This window comes from Pristiophorus japonicus, chromosome 4 (assembly GCF_044704955.1).
Source record: "Pristiophorus japonicus isolate sPriJap1 chromosome 4, sPriJap1.hap1, whole genome shotgun sequence".
NCBI lineage: Eukaryota > Metazoa > Chordata > Chondrichthyes > Pristiophoridae > Pristiophorus > Pristiophorus japonicus.
The window spans coordinates 27,082,621-27,099,677 of record NC_091980.1 but is presented as its reverse complement, the minus strand read 5'-3'; the positions used below and the strand labels follow the sequence as shown (position 1 = coordinate 27,099,677).

General features: G+C 47.3%; 1 protein-coding gene across 9 annotated transcripts in view; it reads right to left on the bottom strand.

Annotated features, from left to right (window-relative positions):
• Positions 1-17,057, bottom strand: part of LOC139262850 (prolyl 4-hydroxylase subunit alpha-2-like) — a 156,956-nt gene that overhangs the window by 101,434 nt on the left and 38,465 nt on the right. The window contains exon 1 of one of the 9 annotated variants that reach the window (XM_070878052.1): positions 15,913-16,168. The exons of the other annotated variants lie outside the window; for them this stretch is intronic. The gene's annotated coding sequence lies outside the window, so the exon portion shown is untranslated. Of the gene's footprint in view, positions 1-15,912; positions 16,169-17,057 lie in introns of those variants that run through there. 9 annotated transcript variants of the gene reach the window in all.

Genomic DNA, 17,057 nt, shown 5'->3' with positions numbered 1-17,057 from the left:
ATGCAAACTGTCCTCGTAATGTCCCGGCATCATTCTGGTGAACCTCCAAGGCCAATATATCCTTCCTGAGATGCGGTGCCCAGGGCTGAACCCAGCTGTGGCTCTGTTGGTAACACTCTCGGCACTGAGCCAGAAGACTGTGGGTTCAAGTCCCACTTCTGAGAATTGAGCACAAATATCTATGCTGACAGTTGAGTGCTGCACTGAGGGAGAGCCGCACAGCAGGAAGTGCCGTCTTTCAGATGAGACGTTAAACCGACCCCTTTCTGCTCTCTCAGGTGAATGTAAAAGATCCCATGGCACTATTTTGAAGAGCAGGGACGTTATGCCCGCTGTCCTGGCTAATATTTATGGATGCACCTATTTGCACGAGCAAAAAGCTCTGATTGTCTCTGGCAGGCTCACATGATCACATGACCTGATTGCTGATTGGTCCCCTTGGAGGTTAAGCCACACCCAGAAGTTTCTCTGGAATGAGTAATTAGAACCGCCCAGCCCAAGTTCTGAGTGACTTTGCAAAGTGTAATTCGAGCCATTCTGACTTCAGACCCAGACAGAATAGAGCTCCCCCATCCAAGCACAAGTGCCTGACAACCCCAGCCCAATTTCCTGACCGCCTCCCAGCCCAAGTTACTGACCTAACCCTCCCGCTCCCCCCTCCCCCCCATAGATGGGGCATTGTGTGTGGGCCATGGATTGTTAACAGGTTTATTGGGTATGAAGTGAATAGTCACCATGTCGTGACTTCCGGATATCATCCACTCCAATGATATCCCTTGTCACACAGGCACCGAGCTTTCCAAGAAATTAGGTGTGCATGGAAAGGAGTTACAAGAACGTGATCTGTCTTCCCTGAGTTCCCCCTCTCCCCTCCGATCCCCACTCCCGCTCTCTCTCCTCCACTCTCTGTCTCTCTCTCTCCCCAGTTTCTCTCGATCCTCCCCCAGTCTCTATCGCTCTCTCCCTCTTCCGTTCCCTCCCCCCACCCTGGTCTCTCTCTGTCTCTCTCTCCCAGTCTCGCTCTCTCTCCCTCACCAGTCTCTCTCTCTCTCCCACCCAGCCTCTCACTCTCTCTCTCCCTCCTCCAGTCTCTCTCTCTCCAGTCTTTCTCTCTCTCTCTCTCTCTCTCTCTCTCTCCTCCCCCAGTCTCTCTCTCTCCCACCCCCCAGTCTCTCCCCCAGTTTCTCTCTCTGCCCCCCATCTCTCTCTCTCCCACAGTCTTGCTCGCTCTCTCTCCCACCCCAGTCTCTCTCTCGCTCTCTCTCTCTCTCTCTCCCACCAGTCGCCCTCTCTCTCCCCCCCCAGGTCTCTCTCTCTCTCTCCCCACCCCCCCCCCCCCCCCCCCCAGTCCCTCTCTCTCTCCCACAGTCTCACTCTCTCTCCTCCCCCAGTCTTTCTCTCTTTCTACTCCCCCAGGCCCTCTCCCTCCCAGTCTCTCTCTCTCTCCGCCCCCCCCCCAGTCTCTCCCCCCCTGCCCAATCTCTCTCTCCCACCCGCCCCCTCGCCCCAGTCCCTCTCTCCTCCAGCAGTCCCTCTCTCTCTCTCCCCCTCTCCCATTACCTTCGATATTTACTCTCTCACAGAAGGCCGCGAAAATGTTCCAAATAATCCAAAAGCTGGAAGCAGCTCCAGCGGCTCGAGGTTTGGCCCCACTTCCGGCTTCCTCGTTCGTTGTACTGCGCTGCACGACCAAATCGAGGGCCCATGCTCAAAAAGGAGGTGGAGCCCAATGTGTGCATTCGCAGAAGGACACAGAAAGAAGTGCAAATAGTCACTCTGAATATTTATCCCTGAATCAACATAACAAAACCAAATTATCTGGCCATTATCACATTGCTGTTTCTCGGAGTAGGCTGTGCACAAGTTGGCTGCTGCTTTTCCTACATTACGACAGTGACTACACTTCAGAAGTACTTCATTGGCTGTAAAGCGCTTTGGGACGTGCGCAGGTCATAAAATGCGCTATATAACTCAAATCTTTCAGGACTCCAACATTAAACAAAAGTTGTTTATTGCTACTGCTGGCTTTGAATGGAGCTGCTTAAAATGGAAAACGTGTCAATCAAAGTTCCTGTGCCCAAAAATGTGCTGAAAGTACTTCTCCTGCTTGAATGTTTTTGAAGAAAGTTACTTGGAATCCACTAGTGTCGGTTTACCATCTGCTGCAGCTTGTTGTTTTTGGCTGAACAGATAACTCTGTGGCCGGAATGTTCTGGGGTCCGTGCGGGCACGATTGGAGGCGGGTCGGGTGGAAAATGTGAAATATCTTGCAGCGGGTCGGGAACCCGCCATCACCCCGTCCCCATATGCCTTTCCCTCGGGCGCGTTTGCTGGGACCGCAGCAACCCGAACGGCAGAGGCGGGCGAGCCAATTTAAATCACAGTGAGGTATTTGTCAGACCCTTGAGCATCTTTTTCACCCTACCTTTCAAATATCCCTGGATGAGCACGGGAATCGCGCAGCTCGGGAACCACGGGAACCTGAGGCAGAAGCTCTGTGGCCATTGATCCAGCTCATTAGTGTGGAGCATGAAAAGTACAACAAAAACTCCCACCTCACAGCTGGTCACTTTCCTAAGGCAGATGCTGTTGCGGACTGCATTGTCAGCACAGATTTAGCTTTCTACAGGTTGCAAGTGTTTCCAGCAAAGTCGGGCTTCACTGTTACCTCATTGATACCACCTATCACACCACTGACAGATTGCTTCGGTCATCTCTACGTGACCTGCCATCTATTCCATCAGCATGGGTGCCGTTCATACTGTCTCCCCTTGGACCTCAGAATCGGACCACGATCAGCCCCAACAGCAACAGCACCAGGCACACCAGCAGCACCAACAACAACATCACCAACCTTCTCCTCAACGAGCTGATGCTCCGCAGGACAGTGGGTATCAGCGCCGGGCTGCACCACGCCAGAGGCAATACCCCCAACACAGGGTATACAGGCAGAGGATGAGCTTCCTCAACATGGCTGAGCAGCAGTGCCAAAGGGGGCTCAGGTTATTGCGCCAGGTCGTCGGAGACATTTGCAGCTTACTGGAGGAAGACCTGCAGCCCAGAGGAACAGGTGGACATGTCTTACCAGGCTGTCAAAGTCACCAGCGCCCTCAACTTCTTTGCCTCAGGCTCCTTCCAGGGATCTGCAGCAGACACTTGAGGCATCTCTCAGTCAGCTGCCCACAGCTACATCACACAGGTCACTGGTGACCTATTTGACAAGTCAGCCAATGATATCTGATGAAGCCAGTGTTACTGAGCGGGTGCTCGGCTTTGCCACTCTGGCTGGCTTCCCACGGGCACAGGGCATCATTGATTGGACAAATGTAGCTATTAGGGCACCCAGGAGTCTTTGTCAACCGCAAGGTTGCCTGCAACCATAGGAAGATCATTATGCATGTGCACGCAAAATTCCCTGGCAGCTGCCATGACTCTTTCGTCCTTTGCCAGTCCACCCTCCCTCAGCTATTCGCTCCACCAAACAGACTTACCAGTTGGCGATTAGAGCCATTAACTGAAGATGTGGCTCATGACACCTTTGAGGAGGCCAAGTACTGAGGCCAGGAGAGATACAATGAAAGCAACATTTCTACCAGATGTGTCATAGAGCAAACAATAAGCATGCCAAAAATGCACTTCAGAGGCCTTGACAGATCTGGAGGAGCACTTCAGTCTGCACTGAGCACACAGCCTCTTCAGAGGAGGAGGAAGAGGTAACAGCTGGAAGACAAAGAGCAGGAGGAACCGGCAGTCCAGATCCCACCAGCTCTTGAGGACATTGCTGGCCGGGAGGCCAGGGATGGGCTCAGTGTGGCCAGATTTACTTAACTTTACGTAGTACACACGTATAGCTGCCACATGCTGCGCCAGGTTGGCACCACCCCACAGCAACACCATACCGTATCCCTACAATGATCTAGCCATTCCTTTCCCACTGACCCCCATTGCTGGAGGCAGCGTTATGTCTCACCATTCACTGCAACTTATTAAGCCACTTCCAAAGGTGCACAAAAATCTGTCTGTGACCAGAAAGTGGTGAAATGGAAGATATTTATCTGCGACATCACAGTAACGGAAATTTTACAGAAACATTGAATAAAACCCCCAAGTGGCTAACCCTGTGAATCTACTTGTGTGTCATCTTTCCCTTTCATGTGCTTTTCTACGAGGTACTACCCCTGTGTCTTCAGCAGAGGTAGAGGCAGCCTGCTAACTTCCCTGCTGTGGACTGCTGAAACCCTTTTGGCAGCCGTCCTCTGCGTTTTGGAGCCTGTGATGACCCCGCCATAGTTTGCTCCTCCTGCAACTGTGCAGGGGCAGACACGGCCATCGTGATCTGTGGAGGCATCTGGGGCTCTGACTGGGGCGGGGAGGGGGGGGGGGGGGACAACAGGGGAGAAGCGCTTCGAGAGGAGCCATCACTTCCATGTCCCCTCTCACCATCATCCGTCTCATGGGCCACCCGCACTTCCCTGCTAGCAAGGAGATGGAGAGCAGCTTGCTGCACAGCAGTGGGGCCATGAGGACCCAAGTCTACGTTGAACATCCTAGTGAGGACGTCTATGAGCCTTTACCATCTATCCTCCATAGTCATCTATTCTCCAGTAAGACCATGTGCTCCTGTGAGTGGTGCATTTGCTGCTCCATGCAGGCGGCCATCCTATCCATGGAAGAGCCTACAGTCGCCATCGTCTGTGACATGGTAGTGCTCATGTTGGAGATGGACTCCTCCATTCTCTGAACATTTGCAGACATCGCGGTCGCCAAACCTGCCAGAGCCTCCTTCACTTCTTGCTGCACCTCCAGAATCACCCTCTTTCTGGATGGCCCCCGAGGCTCAGCGTCTGCATGCAGCCGAGCAGGATTTGGAGCATCCTGCACCCTCTGGCGAGGAGTCTCTACTGCTGTCCCTGTCTGCACCATCTGCTCTCGCTCACTTATGACTTGTGAGACACCAGGTGACAATACTACTCTGTCTCGCATGGGACCCACCAAGGTGTGCATCTCTGCGCTGATGCTGGGTGTGCGTATGTCTGGTGACGCTGCGCCCTCAGAGGCTGGAGGCTCCTCTGAGGTGTCGTCTTCCTTTTCATCCTGGATATTTGGGGGGTAGGGGGGGGGTGGAGTAGGGGCTCTTGGTTGACCTGTGGGAGAATAAGAGTAAAGAGATGAGTTAAATATATCATATGAGGAATGGGTACAGATACCATTATGCACATGATGACCATTCGCTGACTGCTGACATCAGTCCCCATATGAATGACCAATGTATGTCATGTAGCTGCATGGTAATTCTGGCACCAGGTTGCTGAGATATCCCCCTCTCTCCATCTCTCACCTCCTGACACTTCCAAGGCAGCCTCCGCTGATGATGTTAAGGTGGTCTATGATGGAGGGCCACCTCCGCTTCTCTCGCTCTCCCTCTTATTGTGGGCTCTCTTTTCCTGCAAAGAGGGATAGAAGAGAAGATTGAGTGAGAGTGATGGAATGAGTGTAAGGAATAAATGCTTTACATCTGTACAAGGTGACTATGATGGAGAGGGATGGCAATGCCAAGTGGCCTCCTTGTGTGTTGTCAGTTGGTATGATTGCATTAGGATGAGGGTGAGTTTGAGTAGTCAATGGGGATGTGGTAATGTAAAGAAAGAAAGAATGATTTGGATTTATATAGCGCCTTTCATGACCACCGGACATCTCGAAGCGTTTTACAGCCAATGAAGTAATTTTGGAGTGCTGTCACTGTTGTAATGTAAGAAACGCGATAGCCAATTTGCACACAACAAGCTCCCACAAACTGCAATGTGATAATGACCAGATAATCAGTTTTAGTGATGTTGATTGAGGGCTAAATATTAGCCAGGATACCGGGGAGAACTCCACGGTCTTCTTTGAAATAGTACCATGGGATCTTTTACGTCCACTTGAGAGAGCAGACAGGGCTTCGGTTTAACATCTCATCCTAAAGACGGCCGCATTCCCTCGGCATTGCACTAGAGTATTTGGAAAAGCAAAATTTGGTCAGGCAGAGTCAGCATGGATTTATGAAGAGGAAGTCACATTTGACAAATTTGCTGGAGTTCTTTGAGGATGTAACGAACAGGGTGGATAAAGGGGAACCAGTGGATGTGGTGTATTTGGACTTCCAGGAGGCATTTGACAAGGTGCCACATAAAAGGTTAGGGCACAAGATACAAGTTCACGGGGTTGGGGGTAATATATTAGCATGGATAGAGGATTGGCTAACGAACAGAAAACAGAGTCGGGATAAATGGTTCATTCTCTGGTTAGCAACCAGTAACTAGTGGGGTGCCGCAGGGATCAGTGCTGGGACCCCAACTATTTACAATCTATATTAACGACTTGGAAGAAGGGACCGAGTGTAACGTAGCCAAGTTTGCTGACGATACAAAGATGGGAGGAAAAGCAATGTGTGAGGAGGACACAAAAAATCTGCAAAAGGACATAGACAGGCTAAGTGAGTGGGCAAAAATTTGGCAGATGGAGTATAATGTCGGAAAGTGTGGCAGAAAAAAAATCAAAGAGCAAGTTATTATTTAAATGGAGAAAGATTGCAAAGTGCCGCAGTACAGCGGGACCTGGGGGTACTTGTGCATGAAACACAAAAGGATAGTATGCAGGTACAGCAAGTGATCAGGAAGGCCAATGGAATCTTGGCCTTTATTGCAAAGGGGATGGAGTATAAAAGCAGGGAAGTCTTATTTCAGCTATATAAGGTATTGGTGAGGCCACACCTGGAATACGGCGTGCAGTTTTGGTTTCCACATTTACGAAAGGATATACTTGCTTTGGACGATGTTCAGAGAAGGTTCACAAGGTTGATTCCGGGGATGAGGGGGTTGACTTATGAGGAAACGTTGAGTAGGTTGGGTCTCTGCTCATTGGAATTCAGAAGAATGAGAGCTGATCTTATCGAAACATGTAAGATTATGAGGGGGGCTTGACAAGGTAATGTTTCCACTGATGGGGGAGACTAGAACTAGAGGGCAAGATCTTAGAATAAAGGGCCGCCCATTTAAAACAGAGATGAGGAGAAATTTCTTCTCTCAGAGGGTTGTAAATCTGTGGAATTCGCTGCCTCAAAAAGCTGTGGAAGCTGGGACATTAAATACATTTAAGACAGAAATAGACAGTTTCTTAAACAATAAGGGAATAAGGGGTTATGGGGAGCGGGCGAGGAATGGAGCTGAGTCCATGATCAGATCAGCCATAATTTTATTAAATGGCGGAGCAGGCTCGAGGGGCCGTATGGCCTACTCTTGTTCCTATTTCTTATGTAAGTATCAGCCTAGCTTTTTGTGCTCAAGTCCCTGGAGTGGGACTTCAACCCACAATCTTCTGACTCAGAAGCAAGAGTGCTACCCACTGAGCCACAGCTGACACTCTATGTATGTTGGTGTGAGTAAGGATATGCAGGAGCAGGACTGGAAAGCAGAGTGATGGGGATGTGATGAGAGGCACAGCAGGATGAAGTTGATTTTGGCTTTGCACTCACCTTTTCTGATCTAATGAGACCATTGAAACGATTGCAACACCCAGGTCCTCCTGACCACATCCCTGCTGTCGACCTCCTCTGCTATTTGGAGCCAAGGTTCGTTTTGTCTCCTGGGGTGGTCTCTTCCACCCATTGGAAAGGAAGAGGACCTCCCTGCACTCTCACTCCCTCCACAACCATATGGAGTGAGTCATCGGAGAACTTGGGTGAAGGCCTCTGTCTCAGTGTAGTCATGTTTGCCATTCTTTGTAGCATTCCAATTGTGCAGCGTTTTGCCTGCACATCCGAGATGAACCTTCAAATGCAATGTGCCCGGGGCTCCTTTAAATATCCCGGCTTAAAACATGTCATCGATGACTTCATCAGATCCGTACCATTTAAAAAGGCCAGGGAATGCGCAGGGCGGCCTTAATAGGGCCCATTAATGGAAAACTCAATCTCAGGAGCGGCATGGTACGAAGAAAGGGGTTGCGAATTACCACAGCGACCACCTGCACCCGACCCATTCAGGTACAAAAAATTCTGGCCTATTTCTTCTTTGTTCAAACTTTTCACACTTTTCTCAGATTTCCATCAGCCCTCCAGTACCTTCTTCAAGTGGCCTTTCATCATGTATAAGCTACACAGTGAGTGTTGCCCAGTGAGATAGGTACCACAGTTAGGCCCAATCCTACTTGAGCCCAATAACAACAAACGTGCACTTTCCAGTCAAGGTCACGAGACAATCCCTCAACATAAGGTGGGAACACTGGTTGATTCACCCCCCACCCCGATCCCGAACCCAAGGATATGAGGTAAATTGCACTACTCCATAACACAGACCATGGATCAAACTTAGGAGCTTCTCAGTACCAAAGCAGATGCTGTATTTAAAAATAAAAAATACCTGCATTTATATTGCGCCTTTCACGGCCTACGGACATCCTATAGCGCTTTATAGCCAATTAAGTACTTCTGAAGTGTAGTTTAATGTAGCAAATGCAGTAGCCACTTTCTGCACAGTAAATTCCCACAAACAGCATAGAAACATAGAAAATAGGTGCAGGAGTAGGCCATTTGGCCCTTTGAGCCTGCACCACCATTCAATAAGATCATGGCTGATCATTCATCTCAGTACCCCTTTCCTGGTTTCTCTCCACACCTCTTGATCCCTTTAGCCGTAAGGGCCTTATCTAACTCCCCCTTGAATATATCCAATGAACTAGCATCAACAACACTTTGCGGTAGGGAATTCCACAGGTTAACAACTCTCTGAGTGAAGAAGTTTCTCCTCATCTCAGTCCTAAATGGCTTAGCCCTTATCCTTAGACTGTGTCCCCTGGTTCTGGACTTCCCCAACATCGGGAACATTCTTCCTGCATCTAACCTGCCCTGTCCCGTCAGAATTTTATATGTTTCTATGAGATCCCCTCTCATCCTTCTAAACTCCAGTGAATACAGGCCCAGTCGATCCAGTCTCTCCTCATATGTCAGTCCTGCCATCTCGGGAATCAGTCTGGTGAACCTTCGCTGCACTCCCTCAATAGCAAGAACATCCTTCCTCAGATTAGGAGACCAAAACTGAACACAATATTCCAGGTGGGACCTCACTAAGGCTCTGTACAACTGCAGTAAGACGTCCCTGCTCCTATACTCAAATTTCCTAGCTATGAAGGCCAACATACCATTTGCCTTCTTCACCGCTTGCTGAACCTGCATGCCAAATTTCAATGACTGATGTACCATGACACCCAGGTCTCGCTGCACCTCCCCTTTTCCTTATCTGCCGCCATTCAGATAATATTCTGCCTTCGTGTTTTTGCCACCAAAGTGGATAACCTCACATTTATCCACATTATACTGCATCTGCCATGCATTTGCCCACTCACCTAACCTTCCAAGTCACCCTGCAGCCTTTGAGTGTCCTCCTCACAGCTCACACTGCCACCCAGCTTAGTGTCATCTGCAAACTTGCAGATATTACACTCAATTTCCTCATCCAAATCATTAATGTATATTGTAAATAGCTGGTGTCCCAGCACTGAGCCCGGCGGTACCCCACTAGTCACTGCCTGCCATTCTGAAAAGGACCTGTTTATTCTGACTCTCTGCTTCCTGTCTGCCAACAAGTTCTCTATCCATGTCAGTACATTACCCCCAATACCATGTGCTTTAATTTTGCACACCAATGTCTTGTGTGGGACCTTGTCAAAAGCCTTTTGAAAGTCCAAATGCACCACATCCACTGGTTCTCCCTGGTCCACTCTACCAGTTACATCTTCAAAAAATTCAAGAAGATTTGGCAAGCAGAATTTCCCTTTCATAAATCCATGCTGACTTGGGCCGATTCCGTCACTGCTTTCCAAATGTGTTGCTATTTCATCTTTAATAATTGATTCCAACATTTTCCCCACGACTGATGTCAGGCTAACTGGTCTATAATTACCCGTTTTCTCTCTCCCTCCTTTCTTAAAAAGTGGTGTTATATTAGTTACCCTCCAGTCCATAGGAACTGACCCAGAGTCGATAGACTGTTGGAAAATGCATCCACTATTTCTAGGGCTACTTCCTTAAGTACTCTGGGATGCAGCCTATCCGGCCCTGCGGATTTATCGGCCTTCAATCCCATCAATTTCCCCAACACCATTTCCCACCTAATAAGGATTTCCTTCAGTTCCTCCTCCTCACTAGACCCTCGGTTCCCTAGTATTTCCGGAAGGTTATTTATGTCTTCCTTCGTGAAGACAGAACCAAAGTACTTGTTTAACTGGTCTGCCGTTTCTTTGTTCCCCATTATAAATTCACCTGAATCTGACTGCAAGTGACCTACGTTTGTTTTCACTAATCTTTTTCTTTTCACATATCTATAGAAGCTTTTGCAGTCAGTTTTTATGTTCCCAGCAAGCTTCCTCTCATACTCTATTTTCACCCTCCTAATTAAACCCTTTGTCCTCCTCTGCTGTATTACAAAATTCTCTCAGTCCTCAGGCTTGCTGCTTTTTCTGGCCAATTTATATGCCTCTTCCTTGGATTTAACACTATCCTTAATTTCCCTTGTTAGCCACGGTTGAACCATCTTCCCAGTTTTATTTTTACTCCAGACAGGGATGTACAATTGTTGAAGTTCATCCATGTGATCTTTAAATGTTTCCCATTGTCTATCCACCGTCAACCCTTTAAGTATCATTCGCCAGTCTATTCTAGCTAATTCACGTCTCATACCATCAAAGTTACCTTTCCTTAAGTTCAGGACCCTAGTCTCTGAATTAACTGTGTCACTCTCCATCTTAATAAAGAATTCTACCATATTATGGTCACTCTTCCTCAAGGAGCCTCGCACAACGAGATTGCTAATTAGTCCTTTCTCATTACACATCACCCAGTCTAGGATGGTCAGCCCTCTAGTTGATTCCTCGACATATTGGTCGAGAAAACCATCCCTAATACACTCCAGGAAATCCTCCTCCACCGCATTGCTCCTAGTTTGGTTAGCCCAATCAATATGTCGATTAAAGTCGCCCATGATAACTGCTGTACCTTTATTTCACACATCCCTAATTTGTTGTTTGATGCTGTCCCCAACCTCACTATACTGTTTGGTGGTCTGTACACAACTCCCACTAGCATTTTCTGCCCTTTGGTATTCCGTAGCTCCACCCATACCGATTCCACATCATCCAAGCTAATGTCCTTCCTTACTATTGCATTAGTTTCCTCTTTAACCAGCAACGCCACCCTACCTCCTTTTCCTTTCTGTCTATCCTTCCTAAATGTTGAATACCCCTGGATGTTGAGTTCCCAGCCTTGGTCACCCTGGAGCCATGTCTCCGTGATGCCAATTACATCATATCCGTTAACTGCTATCTGTGCAGTTAATTCATCCACCTTATTACGAATACTCCTCGCATTGAGGCACAGAGCCTTCAGGCTTGTCTTTTTAACACACTTTGCCCCTTTAGAATTTTGCTGTAATTTGGCCCTTTCTGCTTTTTGCCTTGGGTTTCTCTGCCCTTCACTTTTACTTTTCTTCTTTCTATCTTTTGCTTCTATCCCCATTCTATTTCCCTCTGTCTCCCTGCATAGGTTCCCATCCTCCTGTCATATTAGTTTAACTCCTCCCCAACAGCACTAGCAAACACTCCTCCTAGGACATTGGTTCCGGTCCTGCCCAGGTGCAGACCGTCCGGTTTGTACTGGTTCCACCTCCCCCAGAACCGGTTCCAATGTCCCAGGAATTTGAATCCCTCCCTTCTGCACCACTCCTCAAGCCACGTATTCATCTGAGCTATCCTGCGATTCCTACTCTGAATAGCATGTGGCACTAGTAGCAATCCTGAGATTACTACTTTTGTGATAATGACCAGATAATTTGTTTTTGTTATGTTGATTGAGAGATAAATATTGGCCAGGAAACTAGGGGTCCAAAATTCAGGCCCACCAGAAAGTTGGTGCACTTACCATTTTTTAAGTGCTTTTACCGCCCTCTCGGAAGAGGTCAACTCTTGATCGATATTCAGGTCTTTGATCTTTTTTTTAATAAGCCAGGGTGTTGATCATAATGGGGCGGAAGTGTGACGGTAAGTGCTGGTGAGGGGCAGAAGTTGAGATGGGACGGATTCTCCGCCGCTGTCACTCAGCCGTGGAGCGGTGGTGACATCATTGTGCGTCTGCGTCACCACGTATCTTCCCTCCTTTAAAAGGGGAGGGAATGTATGAATCTTTAGGATTGGCCACTGGACCACTAGGGAGGGTTTTGGCCAGGCCAGTGGGCTGGCACCCAAGAAGTATGTCAGGCTGCCTATTGGCAGCCCGGCTGACCCAGGGAGCACAATAGGCCAGCCGACATGGAAGTCGGCCAGCAAAAAAAGTGAAATGGCGGCGGCAGAATTGGGCCCTTGCCTTTAATGGCTGCTGCACAGCCAGGGCTCACAGAGGGAATGAAAGGTGCTCCGACAGAAAAAGCTGTCGTGGTCTCCGCTCGACGGGCATAAGATTTTTCGGCCTGAATATTGATGGAGGTGGGGGTCGCGGCAGAGCACGCACCAATGACGCACTTACAGCCGCTCGGCAGCGGCGGTGCGGAAGTGGGGACTGCCAGATAACCCCCCCTGCTGAATTTGGCAGGCAGTGTCCATTCGACCAGAAATCGGCGGCCATTGGATTCCGCCGTCTGGCCGTTGCATTCCGGCAGTAACGGGCCTTATCGGGACCCTGAATTTCAGCCCCCAGGGATAACTCCCCTCCTCTTCTTCGAAATAGTGCTATGAGATTTTTTACGCCCACCTGAGAGAGCAGACGGGCCCTCAATTTAATTTTTCGTCTGAAAGACGGCACCTCTGACAGTGCAGCACTCCCTCAGCACTGGACTGAAGTGCCAGCCGAGATTTTACACTCAAGTCTCTGGAGTGGGACTTGAACCCACAAACTTACTCACTGAGCCAGCAGCAAAGCCCAGTGCTGTGTTTGAGAATAGTTTCTTTTGGCCAAACCGAACTGTGTTTTTTGATATAGTGTTACAGGAAACAGACACCACTGTGATTAATAGTATTGTGCAACACAACGATTTATTTATGGCTGCACTGAGAGGAAGTTGAGATTACAAAAGTCAATGTTAGAAAAACAGCTATAGATTTCCCACTGATTCTTGGCACAACTAAAACATGTTATTTAAAAAAACAATCAATGGGGATCAAAGTGGCTTAAATGTTTAGAGTGAAACAACACACACACACATACACAATTTATATTGGTAGAGTTCTCACATGGCGGGCTCTATATATTGTGGAAAGTAAGGGGCAAATTAATTGGTCCCGTGCTTCCAACAAGGAGCTGCAAACAATGGATCGGAGGATCAGTGCAGCAGTTCTATCTCCAACCTGTGCTCCCTTTGGAGGTGAAAGCACAGGATTAGAGAATCTACCCTTAGATGTGAATATAAAGCGATGCTCCCTGATTTCGACTGACATCTACTTTATTTAGTAAAATTAGAAATTGGGAAGAAACCAGAGCCTCAAGTCTCACCAGCACACTGTTAAGTTATGTGTTACATTTACAAGGCATGCAATTGATATGTAATGGTGGAGAACCAGCATTTCAGAATCTTCTCCTTCTGAATGCCTTTAAGAACATAAGAAATAGGAGCAGGAGTAGGCCATTTCACCCTTCGAGCCTGCTCCGCCATTCAATAAGTCCATGGCTGATCTACCTCAACTCCACTTTCCTGCCCTATCACTATATCCCTTCGTTCTTCGTATCTAAATCTCTGTCTTTAATTTACTCAACGACTGAACTCTGGGGTAGAGAATTCCAAAGATACACCACCCTTTAAGTGAAGAAATTTCTCCTCATCTCAGACCTAAATGGCCGACCCCTTATTCTGAGATTGTGACCCTCTCGATCCCACATAGTGCGCATTTAATGTAGCAAAATGTCCCAAGGCGCTTCACAAGAGTGATATCAATCTTGACACTTTTTTGACATTTTTGACATTGAGCCACAGAAGGATCTATCAGGACAGACAACCAAAAGCTTGGTCAAAGAGCTGGGCTTTAAGGAGCATCTTAAAGGAGGAGAGGGAGACGATGTGATTGCATTTCTAACAAATGGTGCAGAGTCTTACGTCAATGCTAGTTTTAGATTCCCAGCTGTAACATTGACCAGAGCTAAGTACCAGATCGGTCTTGGCAGTCCACAGTGAGGCTTAGTCCACATCCATTGCCATATATCACAAGCTCGCAGCTTAACATATAAATAGGGATAGTGTCAACTACTCAGGCTCCAAACAGCAGAAACAAAACTGATTCAGCGCTACGGTTAGAGTTTAATTACCTAGATCAACACAGCTGACATAGCAGTCTGAATTTGGACCTTTTCAGCCTCATGATTATGGTGCTGGCAGGAAGAGGATACTATCGATTATGTCCAAAAGCACTCAAACTGCTGGTAATAACTAACTGTGAAGAAATTCCTCCTCATCCCAGCCTTAAATCGCCGACCCCTTATCCTGAGATTATGCCTCCTAGTTCTAGACTCTCCAGCATCTAAACAACCTCTCAGCATCTACCCTGTCAAGCTGCCTCAGAATCATATTGGTTAAGGCGATAACCTGTTGGTTGCCCTGTTTACTCAGGTCCCAGCTACCCTGTTTCCTTCAGCTTGCACTTTCAGCAACTTAGTGAGCAAAAATGTTTTGAGCTGAAGGGCATAGGGGCAAGTCTAACTAACGGCAGACACTGTTAGATGCCCCGCTACAGCAAAATCAGGTCCATTATCACACATATCACTTTCTCCCCTCATAATTAGAAGATGAAAATAATTATTTCCAAGAATGAGCCTTGCAAACCATTCACCAAGAACATAACAGCTCTAATTTTCTGTTCAATCTCGTCACCTTCCCACTGAAATGAAGCCGGAATGCTCTTTCTCCTACCCGCTATTGCTTCGAAGTTGGCAACCAAACATTACGAAATTTCCTTCTCGACACTGATGTTTCCAAGTGGGGTTTAATAATAGCGAACGAATATGTAACCTCCGTTCAGTGAATAGCTCAGTCGGTGTCACACTGGTAATGGTGTGAAGTATCGCGCGATAACTCAAACAAAATACAGCCAATTCCTGATGCATGGTGCCAGGATCTTGTGACACCTTTAGCGAAGTTTTGAACGTAGGTACAACCCTCTCAATTTCCCCATTTGCCTGCGAGTGTCCAGGTGGAGAAGTAATTATAAGTGAGACTGGGCAGGATCTACTTTAGAAAGTTGTTGGCCTCCAGTGAGATTGGTGAACAACTCTTCAGCTCTGAGCAGAGGATATTCATGAACATCTAAACTATTCGATAGTCACCACAAACTCTCATACCACAATTAGGTTTTACTACAGGCACAGTGGGACTTGACCAGTTTCTGTGAACAATATTTTCTATTATGCCGTCGTGCTCAATCATCTAATTCCACTGATAGTCTTTCCTTTAGAGCATAGTGTACCACTCTGAGCTTAATAAACCTGGCTTCAGCCTTCGTTCACATTAAAGCGTACCCGGACACCCTTTGTTGTACCGTTTCAGACTGAATAAGGACTTGTGTGTCCAAGGGTCTTTGAGCAGTGATCATCTTAGTATTGGCCCAGTTTAAACTCAGGCTAGAAACTAATCTCAACCCAGCAATAAGGCACCTTTGCCTTTAACTACAATCACTGATAATCCTTTCCTCTGATTTTCATATCTCACTTGGTCGTTTATTTTCCCAAGAATTTTAAGTAAAATGCCAATTTTTGTTGAAGGGCAAGTTTCCCAAATTTCTTCTCATATACTTTTGATGACACAATAAGTTACTGCAGCCCCAGTGTCCAATTCAAATTCACGTTTAATACCTTGTATCCAGATGGGGACTTCAATTTTTTTTCCTTTCCTGCATACATCTTACCTTACAGTACAGTTTCTTCCTCGGGTTCCTCGTCAGAATCGACATAGTGGACACTGGATTTTTGTCTTTTGTTCCTCACAGCGCTATATGACTTCAGGCCCTCTTTTTTTCTCCCTGCCTCCTGTCGAGCAGCAACTACTCATTTCCGTGCAATTATGGCATATAACCTTCTTACATTAACATCAGACTGGATGATGCTTATTTTTACAACACCTCCAACATGGTTCATGGTTGTGTTCACTCGGAGTTGTTGGACTCTGTGGGCTGTAACTTGCCAGCTTTTCTGGCAGCAGTTTCCATCCCAAGTGCTATTTCGAAAGCTCAAGCATTCCTGAGTCTATCTTCATTCAACAGTTTCCTCTATATTGACATTTTCTTCCAACCACAGCTACTCTTATTGCAACACAAAAGTCACATGTTTTGGACCATTTCCTCTGGACATAAACTGAGAAGTTTTTTCTTTGTCCCTTTGCCTCCTCTGGTCAAACACGAACTGTTCTGCAATAATAAGTGGCTTCGGGCTCAGATTGGACCAGGAGCGATTGGATTCTTAATCAATGTGTGTGTCGGGTCTGCAGATAGAGAGAAAAACTGCACCTTTTTGGTCAAGGCTGCAATTTTGCTGGTGCTCAGCGGACCTGATAGGTAGCAGGTCAGTTGTGAAATTTAAAATGATTGATGTGGGTCGGGAACCCGCTGTCAAAATATGCACACCTGCATTTCCCGATGTCGAGTCTCCTGCGCTGAGCAGACCCGACAGGCAACGGTGGGGGAGCCAATTCAAATCATTAGTGCTTGGTTACAGCCACTTAACAATACTTTTTCTCCTAGCTTTATAACTTTCACAGGTCTCCCACAGGTTTCTTGCTGTGCCTAGACCTCATCAGTAAGGCTGAGGCAGAAGGTCAGTGGCCATTGAGTCAGCTGTTAAGTTGGCAACTTCAAATGTCAATTCATAGCTCCCACCTGATTCAGGTATCTTCTCTTAAGCACTAGCATCTCTAAACTGCATTTTCCAGTACAGATTCAGGATGCCGTAACTCTTTACACAAGTCTCCATTCAGTCTGACCTCATTACCTCTCTCACCATTGACAGATCGCTTCTGTCATTTCTACTTTACTTGCTGTCCGTTCCATCAGCATGG